Source organism: Chinchilla lanigera, unplaced genomic scaffold (genome assembly GCF_000276665.1).
Source record: "Chinchilla lanigera isolate Chin_1 unplaced genomic scaffold, ChiLan1.0 scaffold00049, whole genome shotgun sequence".
Taxonomy (NCBI): Eukaryota; Metazoa; Chordata; class Mammalia; order Rodentia; family Chinchillidae; genus Chinchilla; species Chinchilla lanigera.
In genome coordinates, this window is record NW_004955450.1 from 6,293,566 (window position 1) to 6,305,507 (window position 11,942).

General features: G+C 56.6%; 1 long non-coding RNA gene across 1 annotated transcript; it reads left to right on the forward strand.

Moving 5' to 3' along the window:
- The first annotated feature begins 514 nt into the window (after nt 1–514).
- LOC106149564 lies at nt 515–11,619 on the forward strand. The gene is made up of 3 exons (XR_001235832.1): nt 515–1,133; nt 8,879–8,978; nt 9,055–11,619. It is a non-coding gene; the product is annotated as an uncharacterized LOC106149564 (long non-coding RNA).
- Nucleotides 11,620–11,942: the final 323 nt, after the last annotated feature.

Here is an 11,942-nt window from a genome sequence, read left to right on the forward strand (position 1 = left end):
GTGAACAGGTAGGGCTGGCAGCCTCTGGGGACTTGCTCTTCCCCACTGAAGCCTGCCTCCCTGTGCCCCAAAAGTGCAGCATTCCCCTGAGTTCCCCGAAGGCTACTCCCTCCAGCCTGGCAAGAGGGGAAATTAATCTCCCCTAATCCTACACTTCATGCATAGGATTCCACTGCCCAGCAAGACCGTGAAATAAATCTGCCCCTAATTTTCTATTTGCCCACCCCAAGTTTCCTTATTTCTAACCCTACTTTGCCAACTGCCTTGAATCCAGGGAAACAAAGACCTAATCTTCTCTCTGACCTTGTTTATTCTGTGTCTTCAAAAAATGAGTCCTGTGGGTATTTTGCCCTACCAGTTTGGGGAAAAAACAGGAGGCTTCCTCGTGACCCCAGAAGCCACAGATTCCAGGCCCATCTTCCTTACCTTTGCTACCTTCCTGGGTGTGGGGGGATGAGGGCCCCGTGATCGGCTGCTCACTGGGAATCTGCATGCATCAGTCACCGGGTGACTAACAGGCCACCTCCCCGGGGCCTGAGCCCAAGGGGAACTCCGAGGTGGAGCACCAAGGCTTCCTGCCAGGCTGGGGCCCAGGTCCTGTCTTCCAAGGTCTGTGTGTTTTGGGGATCATGAAATAGTCCCTGCCTGCTTCTATCCCCAGCACCTGTGGCTCCGCTCGGCCACCCCTGCTGCTTCCGGGCACTGCAGGCTCCGAGCTGCTCCCTCTCTGCCCTCCTCTCCCCGGCACTCCTGCTCTGGGCCACCACAGGAAAACAAGATCGGCCACTGCCAGGCCCAGGGGTGAAGCGAGGAGTGCTGAGCCTCTCACCTGAACACCTGGACATCAGCCAAGGCTCCATGAATGACAGCCAGCGCTGTCATCATCACCTGATTCCCTGTCCCCACCTCTGGGAAACGTCCCCGGCTCCCGCAACAGAAACAAGGGTGCTCTTCTCCACCCCCTGGCTCCCCGGGGACTCTGTCCAACCCAGAGCCAGCAGCTGCACCCTCTCTGCATTTCATTTCCTGCTCCCGTGGAATCAGGATAAGCACGCTAATGGCCTCACCCTGGGCTGTCAGAGGATTAAGTGAGATAATGCTCGCCATGGGCTTGACCAACGGCACCGCCCCAGGTAAGAGGCAAATGAGCGCTGCTGGGTGCAGACACTACTGCTCATCAGTATGGGCCTGGGCTTTGCCAGCAGGAACTGCCAGAAGGCAGACGTGGGCCTTAGTTTTCCTGGGAGCTCTTGGCACTCACCCTTTGGTTGGGAGTGACGACCGGAACCTGGAGCGTGGCCGGGGAGGGGCCGTGTCCTGATGGTCACAGCCACATCCTGCCCACCATTCCAGTCCCTTCCTCCAAGCCCCACCCTGGCTCATCCTGGCTGGGGAGACCTTGAAACCATCTGCTCCCCTCCTCACCTGTCAGCATGAGGACACAGAGGGCCGGAGGTGCGGCCCAGCTCCGTAGGGCCACACGGCAAGTTAGAGGCAGTGCTGGAACTGTGTCCAAAGTCTCTTGACTCCCACTTTGGGGCTCTTCTGACCCTGTATGCTGTCCATTTTACAGCTGGGGAAGTGGAGGCTTGTGAAGGTACATGCATTCAATCCGGACCACAGTGAGGCAACAGGGAAGCTGGGACTCAAGTCCAGGGTCTCTGACTCCAGAGCCAGTGCTCTGTCTGGGCTCCCCGGCCTCTTGTGGAGGGACAGACACAGCCTGGCCCAGCCAGGGTGGACAGGGCGAGGTGGGAGGCTGAGAGCCCAGTGTCTGCATTCCTTGCCCCGTTGTGGGCAGACGTGGAGGACCAGAGGACAACCAAATTACAGGCAGTGACCGAGGACGGATGAATACCCAAGCCTGGCTCTTCCTCGACTTCCCCTGGCTCCTCCACAAGGGCAGGCAGCGCCCTCGATGCCCAGCCTGTGGGCAGGCGGGGGCCGGTGGAGCCAGGTTTTGCAGCTGCCACGAGCCTCAGGCCGGCGGTGCCAGCACCCGGCAGGAAGTGGTCTGTGGGGAGCAGTGACGAGGCCGGGCCATGCGATGTGGCTCCGCCTGAGGTTTCTGCTCTGGAAACCTGACTCATGTGGACAAAGAGCAGGCTCCCCAGCTTCCCCAGGGGCCAGTTAGTGCAATTACAGGCTGGGCTGGCCAGGCGGGCTGTGCTAGGAGGGGCTGCTCGGCCAGGGTGAGCGGTTGCTGCAGCGGCCAGAGGGCAGGAGCAGCGCGAGGACAGCGTGAGGGTGTGAGGACGTGTCCACGCGGGCACCGGGCTGAGCAGCCGGAGGAGGGTGCCCCTGCGTGCGGAGGGCTCCGGGCTGGGTTCTGACTCACTGGGGGGGGGGGTGGACGCTACCTCCCAGCCCTGACTGTCCTGCTCTGTGTCTGAAGCCAGGCTTCCCAGCACCTGGAGTCAGGTGACTCTCCCTGCCCCTCCCTTCCAGGGAGCACGTGAAGCAGGGCTGTGATGAGAGTGACCTGCGTGTCCTGCACTGGGGTGCTGTTAGGCCCCCACCCCTCCTTCTGCCTCCCCCAGTGCCACTGGTCACCACTGCCACTCCCTCCCAGCTACCTCCTTAGCCATGACAGTCACGCCAAGTGGCTGAGAAACTTCTTTCTCTGATTACTCTGGAGAAGCGAAGCTCTGCAGCCTGCCGCGTGGATAGTCTGCTGTTCTTTCTGAGGTGCTTGTGCCTTAGTCACTTTCTTTGTACACCTGCACCTGAAAGTGAGGTTTTGGCTCACGTTCCAGTCCAGAGTCACCGGCTCCAAGGGAGAAGCAGCAGGCCAGAGGGACCCGGGAGAGGAGAGCCGCTCGCCGCGTGGTGTGCAGCACGGTTCTGGGTGCGATGGTTCGCCCCTGGAGGGGTTGGATCCGATGGGGTTTCTCAAGCCTGGCTGCCCAGGCTTTTCAACCCTGAGAGGCCCAGGCCTCACCCCAGGCCAGCAGCCCTCTGTGGGTGCTGGCTGAGCTCAGTGAAGGGTGAGAGCCGCTGGGCTGGATGGCCCTGGGGACCCTGGGGAGGACATGGGACGCGGCACGTATGCTTTGTAGGCTGCTGTGGGCAGGGCTGGCTTCTAGCATGTGTCTGTGGGCGGTGGAGGACAGCGGTCTGTCCACTGCAGTAGACGTCTCTGTCCTGACCTGTGGCAGGTGGCAGGCGTCAGGCCCCTGAGCGCCGGAAACCTCCCTCATTCCCTGCAGGGTAGCCGTGGCTGCGCTGATCAGAGCAGGGGCGGAGAAGCTCGAAGCTCTGCAACAAACTCCTGACTCTCAGGAGTAGGGCTTTGTGCAGATGTGGACCCTGGTGCCCAGACTCACATTCCAGTGGGCAGCCAGGGCAGGGGGTGCAGTGGGAGCCCATCTGAGCCAGCATCCAGAGTTAGACCCTGAGGATCTGGTCCAGTGTTAGCAGCTTTCAGGCCTCCATGATCTCATCTGTAGGATGGGGCATCTAGTGGGCACCCCAGGGCAGTGGCAGGGAGCTGCTGGAAGATTCTGATAGAGACCTTGCAGAGAGCCTCTGTCTGCCCCACTATGTAAAACCAGGGAGGAAGGCGGGAGGGGTTGGAGGCTGTGGCAGCAGGCTCCAGGTGATGCGAAGTCTGTTAGACTCCTCCCAGATCCAACTGAGGTCTGTATTCAAATATACATAGGTGAATGTTTTCACCAGTGGATCACTTAAAGAAAAAGAAGAATTAGATGAAAACCTCCATTTACAAAGTGTGTCTAAGCAGAAGTTGTCCAGCTGGAGCAGGATAGACTCTGGGACCCATCCTGACTCCCACTGTCCACCCCCACCACAGCCTATGGACAAGCTTGAGAGCTACAGCGGGAGCAGGAGAACCAGCTTTCTCGTCTCCTCCTAAGATTTGGCTCAGGGGAAACTGGTTTGAGATGCAGCAGGGAACAGAGGCTGGATACCGGAAGCATTTCTGGTGATGGGGCTGGATACGGGAAGTGTTCCTGGTGATGGAGCTGGGTACCGGAAGTGTTTCCAGTGATGGGGGCCGGCAGCCAAGTGGCTGAGCTGGTTCTGAGCCCATCTGAAGTACGAGATATGGACACTGAGGGCTGCTCCCCACTGGGACACTCAGTCCTGTGGGGCAAAGGAGAAGGCTTCTCTGGAACGCTGGACATTGGCAGTGAGTGGGTGTGTTGGGGATATTGCAGGCCTGGCAGTGGGTGAGGAAAAACAGCAAAATGACTTTCCTTCCCCTTCCCTGTCTGACCTACTCCTCACTGGGGTGAGGAGGACACAGAGGGAGGGAGGAAAGAGGGGAAGTCAGGGCTTGGGGGCGGGGACCAGGGCATGTGTCTGAGAGGCAGAGCTGGGAAGAGGAAGGTGAGAGGAAGTGAGATTCAGAGGCAGCTCTAGCCAGCCCCCACTTCAGGCGACATCCACCACTTTCTCCCGCTTCCGCACGCAATGCCCCATGCAGGCCACCGTCTCGGCCACAGGCATCCCTGCCGTCCCTTCCTGACCAGTGGGGCTTGCCACATCCCCGCTGCCTTCTCCTTGATTCAGCATACTCCCTGTGTGTTTGTCACAATAATCCCTTAAGAACAGGCACGCACCACCAAGGCCACTGTGCTGCTCACAGCCTGCGGTGGGTCCTGTCTTCCTGCCTGGGTCTACTGCATCTTCTCCCTCTTTCGCTCTCACCCTTGCCCCGTCAGCAGGCCTTCCGGCTCCTCCCAGAGCCCCTAAACCAGCTGCCCAACACTCCTGTCCCCCACTGGCATCTAGCCCGGGACTGTCAGATAAAATACACCTGCATTTTGGATAAATGGCAAATCCTTTCTTAGCATAACCACGTCCTGAATGGTGGATGCATCGTTGATCTGAAATTCAAATGCAGCTGTGCACCCTGTGTTGTTATTTGCTAAATCTGGCAGCCCTAGTTTCGTCCATCCTTTCTGGACCCAGTGTCACAGCCACTTTCCTCGTTCCTGGGACAAAATACCTGATACCTGCAATTTAAAGGAGGAGAAGCGCATTTTGGCTCATGGTTTGGTTTGCGGAAGTTTCCGTCCATAGTTGGCCATCTCCAAGGCAGAGTCAGCCTGGTGGAGGGGGTAGGGCAGAAGAAAGCTGCTCACAGCACGGTGGATAGGAAGCAGAGGGAGAAGGGAGGACTGGGAGGGAGATAAACTCTCCCAGGACACGCCCCCAGTGACAGCCTCTTCCAATCAGGCTCCGCCTCTTTCAATCATGTCCCCCCTCTTCCAATCAGGCCCCACCTCCTAACAGCGAGTCAGCTATGAGCCCCATAATCCATCACCTTCCACAACCCTCCCATGAATGCGTGAGGCTCTTGTGGGGGGCATCAACTATAAACACTAATTATCATAGTTTCTCAGGTCAGCTCTCTGGTGCTTTGAGCTATTGGGGGAAGTTGGAAAGCTATCTTCCAGGTATTTTTGTTCCACTAAGCTTATTTGTCTTAAATAGATTATTTATGTTTGAATGAATGCATTTATTTTAAATACATTCATTAAATATTTTATTTTGAATCAACCCATTAGTTTAAGAGGGGCATCCTGGAGACCAGGTTCCCCCATTTCTTCTCTGCCCATTAGTGACATAGAGGGTGGGGTTTTAGGAAAATTGGAAGGGAAGGTATTTGAAGTGAGAAAATTATTGATTCTGTCACTGCTCTTGGGAGGTCCTTTCTGCCCCAGGCTCTGACACCATCTGGCTCCTAGGGCCTGTGGGACTCATGAAACATGATCGTACAGCGTGAGCTGGCCATGGGAGAGCTTTGACCCCTAAGTCCCTATGGTCTGGGGCTCCTGACACATCTGGACTGGAGGGCGTGGTCCAGTCTCTAAGCTCTGTCAGCACTGGGCAGTTAAGATGAGCACTAATCTTCTTGACCTCCCAGGCCTACTTGGTTGGCCGTGCTATTCAAGGTTATGGTCACCAGGGGTCAGCCTTGCATATTAATGTCTCTTTTATGTGCTCTACTTCTTCAAACGTGAGGATAGAGCAGAGGCACACTTTAGATCCCGGAGCTGTGAGTCTGTGACCTGCAGATCTGGGAGGGCAGTGGTCTTCTCTTGTATATCTTGCTTGGTTCATCCTGGAGGGCTCGGCATCTCTCTGGCCCTTTGCTAGGAGGCCCCGTGAAGGAGGTTGGGTTAGGTGGCTGGGGTCTGGCAGGAACTCGGGAGTTGGAAGAGGGTTGGGGTCCCAGTTCAAATCTGCATCTTCCTAGTGTCCTCAATGTGTTAGGTGACCTCCAAAGCTTTGATTTCTTCTCCAGAGGCATAGGGTAGCAATGCTGCCAGTACAGGGGTGGGGCATGACCTGCTGGGTTGAGAAGTGCCTGTTGGTCAAGAATGACTTCTCTAGGCCAACCCATTGTTCAGGGCCGCTGCCAGTGAGAAAGGAGACAGAGGATGAAAAGACACACAAACAACACAGTAGTGGAGTTGTCATGAGGCACCACATGGTCCCCTGCCAAGCCCAGGACCAGTGAGCCAGGACTCAGAGGAGGGAGGGGGTCACCCAGAAAAGGGACTGCATGGCTTGGACTCACGAAGCCATTGGGTGTAAGTTCAGGGCCCGCTGGTAGGGACTGAGTGAGGTGTTTCAAGTGGGGCATAGATCAGGCACCAAATGCTGGGGATTCCAGTTGACCCAGGACCTGGCATCTTCCATTCAGTTTGCTGTATTTCCTGGGCACCTGCTCAGCCTGGGAAACCCATCCTTGGGCAGCCATAGCTGCTTCTGGTGCCACGCAGTGACCAATGTTTGGTCCACACACTAGACTTGCACCCACAGAAAGCCGCCCCTGGTTGCCCTGCTCCTCCAAGGACACCCTCCCCCCACCCCCGCCCACACTGTGCAGGGAGAAGCATCAGTACCCACACTGGAGCCCCGGGGCCTGCAAAAGTAGGTGTCATTGTACTGGGCGCTTCCTCGCCAGGAGCCCCGCCTCCCCTGCCACCTTCATTGGGCTGTATCCCTGCAGGTGGACAGCTGTGCCCTCCCCCAGCCCCTGTGTGGCTGGGCGGCTCTGGGAAGCCTGAGGGCTCTTGGCAGTGCCTGTCTCAGGGTGGGTCCCTTCCCACCCCCTGCCGGCCGGCTGCGGTTTCCCCATCTGTAGAAATGACTCCTCACCCACAATTGCATCAATCCGTTCAGAGACAAAGTGAATCATGTTGCAAGACGCGGTTGTGGACTGCGCCCTGTGCTCCAGTTGGGGGCTGGTGGGGCTGGCTGGGAGGGGGCTGGGCCTGGGCCTGTTGTCACAGAAGGGAAGAGTCAGGAGGGGGATGCCAGGGCGGGGCCTGGAGGATGAGAGATGACGCGGAACTCAGCAAAGGGAGGCCTGGAGGACCGAACCAAACAAGCATGCAGTGACCTTGACCGAGACCACACTGGGGAACCCACGGCTTACTCACCCCCAACCCTGCTGCCACCGCTGGGAGAGAAAGCAGCGGAGAGAAGCTGACTCACTCCCAGCACTTTGCAGGGGTGTGGGGCGAGCCGGAGAGATGGGCTGCTTGGCCTTCTTCCTCTTTCTCTATTTTGGACTCCTTGGCCGGCTTCCTCTTCGCTGAAACCCTGTGGCTCTGGGCCGAGGGCCTCCGACCTCAACCCTCCTCTGTTCCCACCCTCTGTTTCAGAGGTGCAGCCACAGCTGGGGGCCTCTGCAGGAGGGTGGAGACTCCGGCCGCTGGAGCCCCATGAGCTTCCCACAGGCGGAGCTGGGCACCTTCTCCCCTCCCGAGGCAGCAAGGGGGAGACTGCCTATCTTTCAGTGGACAGGAGGAGGCCCGAGGGGGCCCTCGTGAGCAGCCCACTTCTGCCTCTGTGGTCCCCACAATTCCCTTGGCAAAGCCTGGCTCGCTGTACCAGCTTGCGGGGCCCATCAGCTCTCGCCAGCCCCACAAGGCCAGGGAGGGCGGTGCCTAGATCCAATCTGTGAGTTAAGAAAGCTCTCGCTCTTCCCTGTGGTTTGCGAGCTTTGCAGTGTGTCTGGCATATTCCTGGGGCCCAGAACACTGCCTGATACATGATAGATGCTCATTGAGAATTGTCTTTCCCTTTCTGCTCCTAATATCCTTCTTCTCTGATTTATCCTTCCTCTTCTATTCTTATCCACTCCCTCTTCCGTGCCTTAATTTCCTTTACAGCTATTTAAGAAGTGCCTCTCTGTGCCTCCTCTGCCCCCGCCATTGCACTTTATATTTATCGTCTCACTTTCACGCTGATCTTGGCAGAGAAGTACTGGCCCCATTTTGCAGAGAAAGTGGGTGAGCCCTGCCTGGAATCTTTCCCTTGCCCCCTTCATTCTTTCTTTCTATTGTGTTGGGAAGTCCCTAGGAGCATTCCCTAGGCAGGGCAGGGAGAGTGTGGGAAGGCATGGTCTGGTGGGGTCCCTGTTACGTCACACATGGGTTCCATCCATCATGGCGCCCACCAGAAATATGTGAGGCGCACATGAAGAAGCCATGACAGGAATCTGAGCAAGAGCCTGTCCAGCCTGGGGTGGGGTGGGGTGGGGAGCAGGATGTGCTGGAGGGGCAGCATGAGCAAGCATAGAGAGGGGTGGCTTGGCCTTAGGAGCTTGCGCCATGGGAAGGTTTTAAGCAGGAAGATGATAGGGCCTGGGCCACAGGTTAGAGAGATCACACACCCTTTGACCAACATTAGAGAGAAAATAAATGGAAAAGATGTGGTTGGAACCCAGCAGACTCAGCAAACAAGGCCTACATTCTTCCAATTTCTCTGCCTCCTGAGGAACAGTTCCTTTCTTGGCCACAGGAAGCATATTTCAGCATGGAAACTCCTAGGCAGGCTCGTCAGTGATCTTTCTTCTTACTGCCTCTTGTTTTCGTTGCATCCTTTCTCTTATCAGCCATGCCTCTGTGAGGCACATCCCCTGTTACTGATGTTCAAACCGTCTGGACTGTACCCTGCTAGACCAAGGATGCCCTGGAAGAGGACGCGGCTTGCTGGTACGGTATAAACCCTTCTCAGCTGTGAAATCCAACTTCACTCAGTAGATGAAGCTTATTTATTTTGTGTGTGCAGATGTTAAGACATGTCTGCCGACAGAATGTGGAGCTGGACAGGGGCTACTGCAGCAGAATACCAAGGAACCACCAAAGGAAGACAGCAAAGAGCCTCTGCTCGTCACACGCACTGGGGCTCGGGCTGGAATAGCAGCTGCCATCTTGACCCTTGGCATTGCCCACATCAGAGGGAAGCAGAACCCTGGGGTGGCCTTGTGCCTGCAATTCGATGCTCAGCCTGAAGGAAGTGATTTCTGTTAGTTGTGTTCAACCCATTGCCCAGAACTAGTCAATGGCTTCACCAGCTATGAAGACACTAGGCAGTGTGGGTCTACCATGTGCACAGGAGGTGGGAACCCACAAAGGTTTGGTGAGCAGCTCTGCTGGGTACCACAGTGCACTTTGTGCCTAGCAGAGCATAGCAGGGAATAGGGGATGAGAACATTTTTGTTGAAGGTGGTTTCCTGCCCTACCAGTCTAACCAAGCAGCCCTTAACAAGGTTCCAATGGCCTCTGTCTTGCTCTGTCTCCTGGGCGCTCCTAGCCCTCATCTGCCTCAACCTTGCTGGTTATTCCATACCCTTTGTAAGATCCTCTTGGCTTGAGGACACGATGCTTCCCTGATTCCCTTCCTCCCCCTGCGTCACTGCTTCCTTGGATCCTATGCAACTTTTTCTCCCCTTGCTGGACCTCATTTTGGGTTTCTCAGACCCTGGGCCTATATCTTCAGCAGAACTCATCCACCCCTTCCCTTGAACTTTCCCTTCAATGGAGGTGACTTCCTTGTTTTTTTTTTTTTTTTTTTGAGCTTTGAGTTCATGAGTTTCACAGACTACTTGGTAGCTTCTCAATAATATCTCAACATCACCTCAAATATATTACACTGAAAACCAAAGCTGTGACCTTTCTCCTTCCACTCCGGTCTCTAAAGCCCTATTTCTGGGCTCCTGTCTCTCACTGAATGACATTGCCCACCTACTCACACAGTCCAGAGACCCAAGAGTCCCTTTCCACGTTGTGTTCTCCCATGGGCTTCCATGTTTAAATGCCAAGTCCCCGCGACTTAGCGTCCGTACCTCTCAAGTCCACACAGCCCACCATCTCCAGCTCGGACACTGTCTCCATTCCTCTCCCATCTCCATCACTGGTCCATGCGGACACCTTGTCCCCCTTGAATGCTGTAAGCTCCCTCGGGCCTCCTTGTCCATTCCAGCTGCAGCCGCCGGCTCTCTAGGCGACAGCCGGGGGGATCTATTCCCAGTGCGAATCTGACTCATGCTCCTCCATCACAAAACACTTCAGTGGCCTGGCAGAATCTTCAGTCTCCAGTGCTGTGCTGGCTCCCTGCCGTGGTCACTGCTCAGGACCTGCGCGTGGCGTCCACAGAGCAGCTCTTCGGAGTATTTTTAGGCTTCCCAGGGACTGACCACAGCAGATGTGGGGAGAAGGGCCGCTCGCCAGAGCAGATAGACAGACCCCTTTCAAGCCACCTTCCTGTCATCCAGCGAGCTCCCTGAGCGAGGCAGGGGAGGTCCCCATGGGGTTGGTTCTATTTCTGGGGGTGAGGGTGAATCAGTTGTGTCTGAGGACACCATCAGGAACCACGACAGTCATTTCTTTCTTTGTGGCTTTGAGGTCTGGGTGGGGAGGGGCTGGGATCCTGAGACCCCTGGGGCCCACAGTGGAAAGACGAACTGATTGCAAGTGAGTATGGGGGAGACTCTGGGGGCCCCAAGGGTGGCTGGTGTTCTCTGGCTTTGTACCCCCCGCAGCCTCACCCACGCACACCTCCTAACTCATGAGGAAGCTGCTCTCCTTGTCTCTGTGTCACAGATGAGGAAGCCAAAGCTCAGAGAGTTTAAGGGTTGGACCCAGGTTCTCACAACTGTCCAGTGACGTAGCTACGACTCATGGCTACACCCCCCAATTCCCAAAGCCAGCATCTCCACCCGCTTCCATGTTTACCCTCTCCCTCGTCTCCGAGGAACCATGAGGCCAGGGAGGACAGCAAGTGGGAGGTCCTGGCCAGGAAGCATAGGGCAGTGCTGGGGCCCAGAGACCAGCAAAGGTGGAAGCTGCCCCCCACCCTGTCCTGAAGGGGCAGGGAGAGAGCATTACTGGGGACCACAGTGACAGAAGAGCTCGGGTACAAGCAGGAAGCTCATGGAAGATGCAGACCTAGTCAGATGCATGGGCTCCTCTCCTGCTGGATCCAGAGGAGACCAACAGACCAAGGAGCCTGGTGACTCGATCTGGAGAGCCCAGACCTCCTGCCAAGATGGAGAACGGGTGGGCGTAGATAGAGACCCAGCAGCAGGGCCTCTTTCTCTCTTCCTCCTGCCCTGTTCAGCGCGGTCACCAGCTGGGGGCCCCTGCTAGTCTCCGTCAGCACCTCTCTGTGTGGCCGGGCCTGGGGGTTCTGAGGGGCTGACTGAATGAGCAGCCCAGGAGCCATGTTGAGTTCAAGATCTCCTCAGCAGGGACACCACCCTGCGCACACTCTTGGCCAGCCTCCAGTCAGACAAAATAAAACCTGCCAGGGTCTCCAGGAAGCTGAGACAGTGCCTGGCTGAGGAGGGCCTGGGAAGAGAAAGGGGCTGGGAGCAGGGCGGCCTGAGGAGACCCTGTCCACCTTCCTCTGGAAGGCCATGAGCCTCCTCCTGGGAGCCTGGGGTACTTGAAGGTGGGGGCACTAAATATTTATGAATTCGTGGAGTTCGCGCTGATTCCTGAGCCATAAGTTTTCATGATGTGTGTTTGGTTCCTCAAGGGAACATTAATCTGGCCTATTGCCCCTGCGCTGTCTGTTATAAATAATATTGTCCTGCTATGGGGAGGCAGAGGGCAGGGCCACCACTGGGAGAGAGCAGGTGGTGTGGTGAGGGGCGGAGAGAGGCTGAGAGGCAG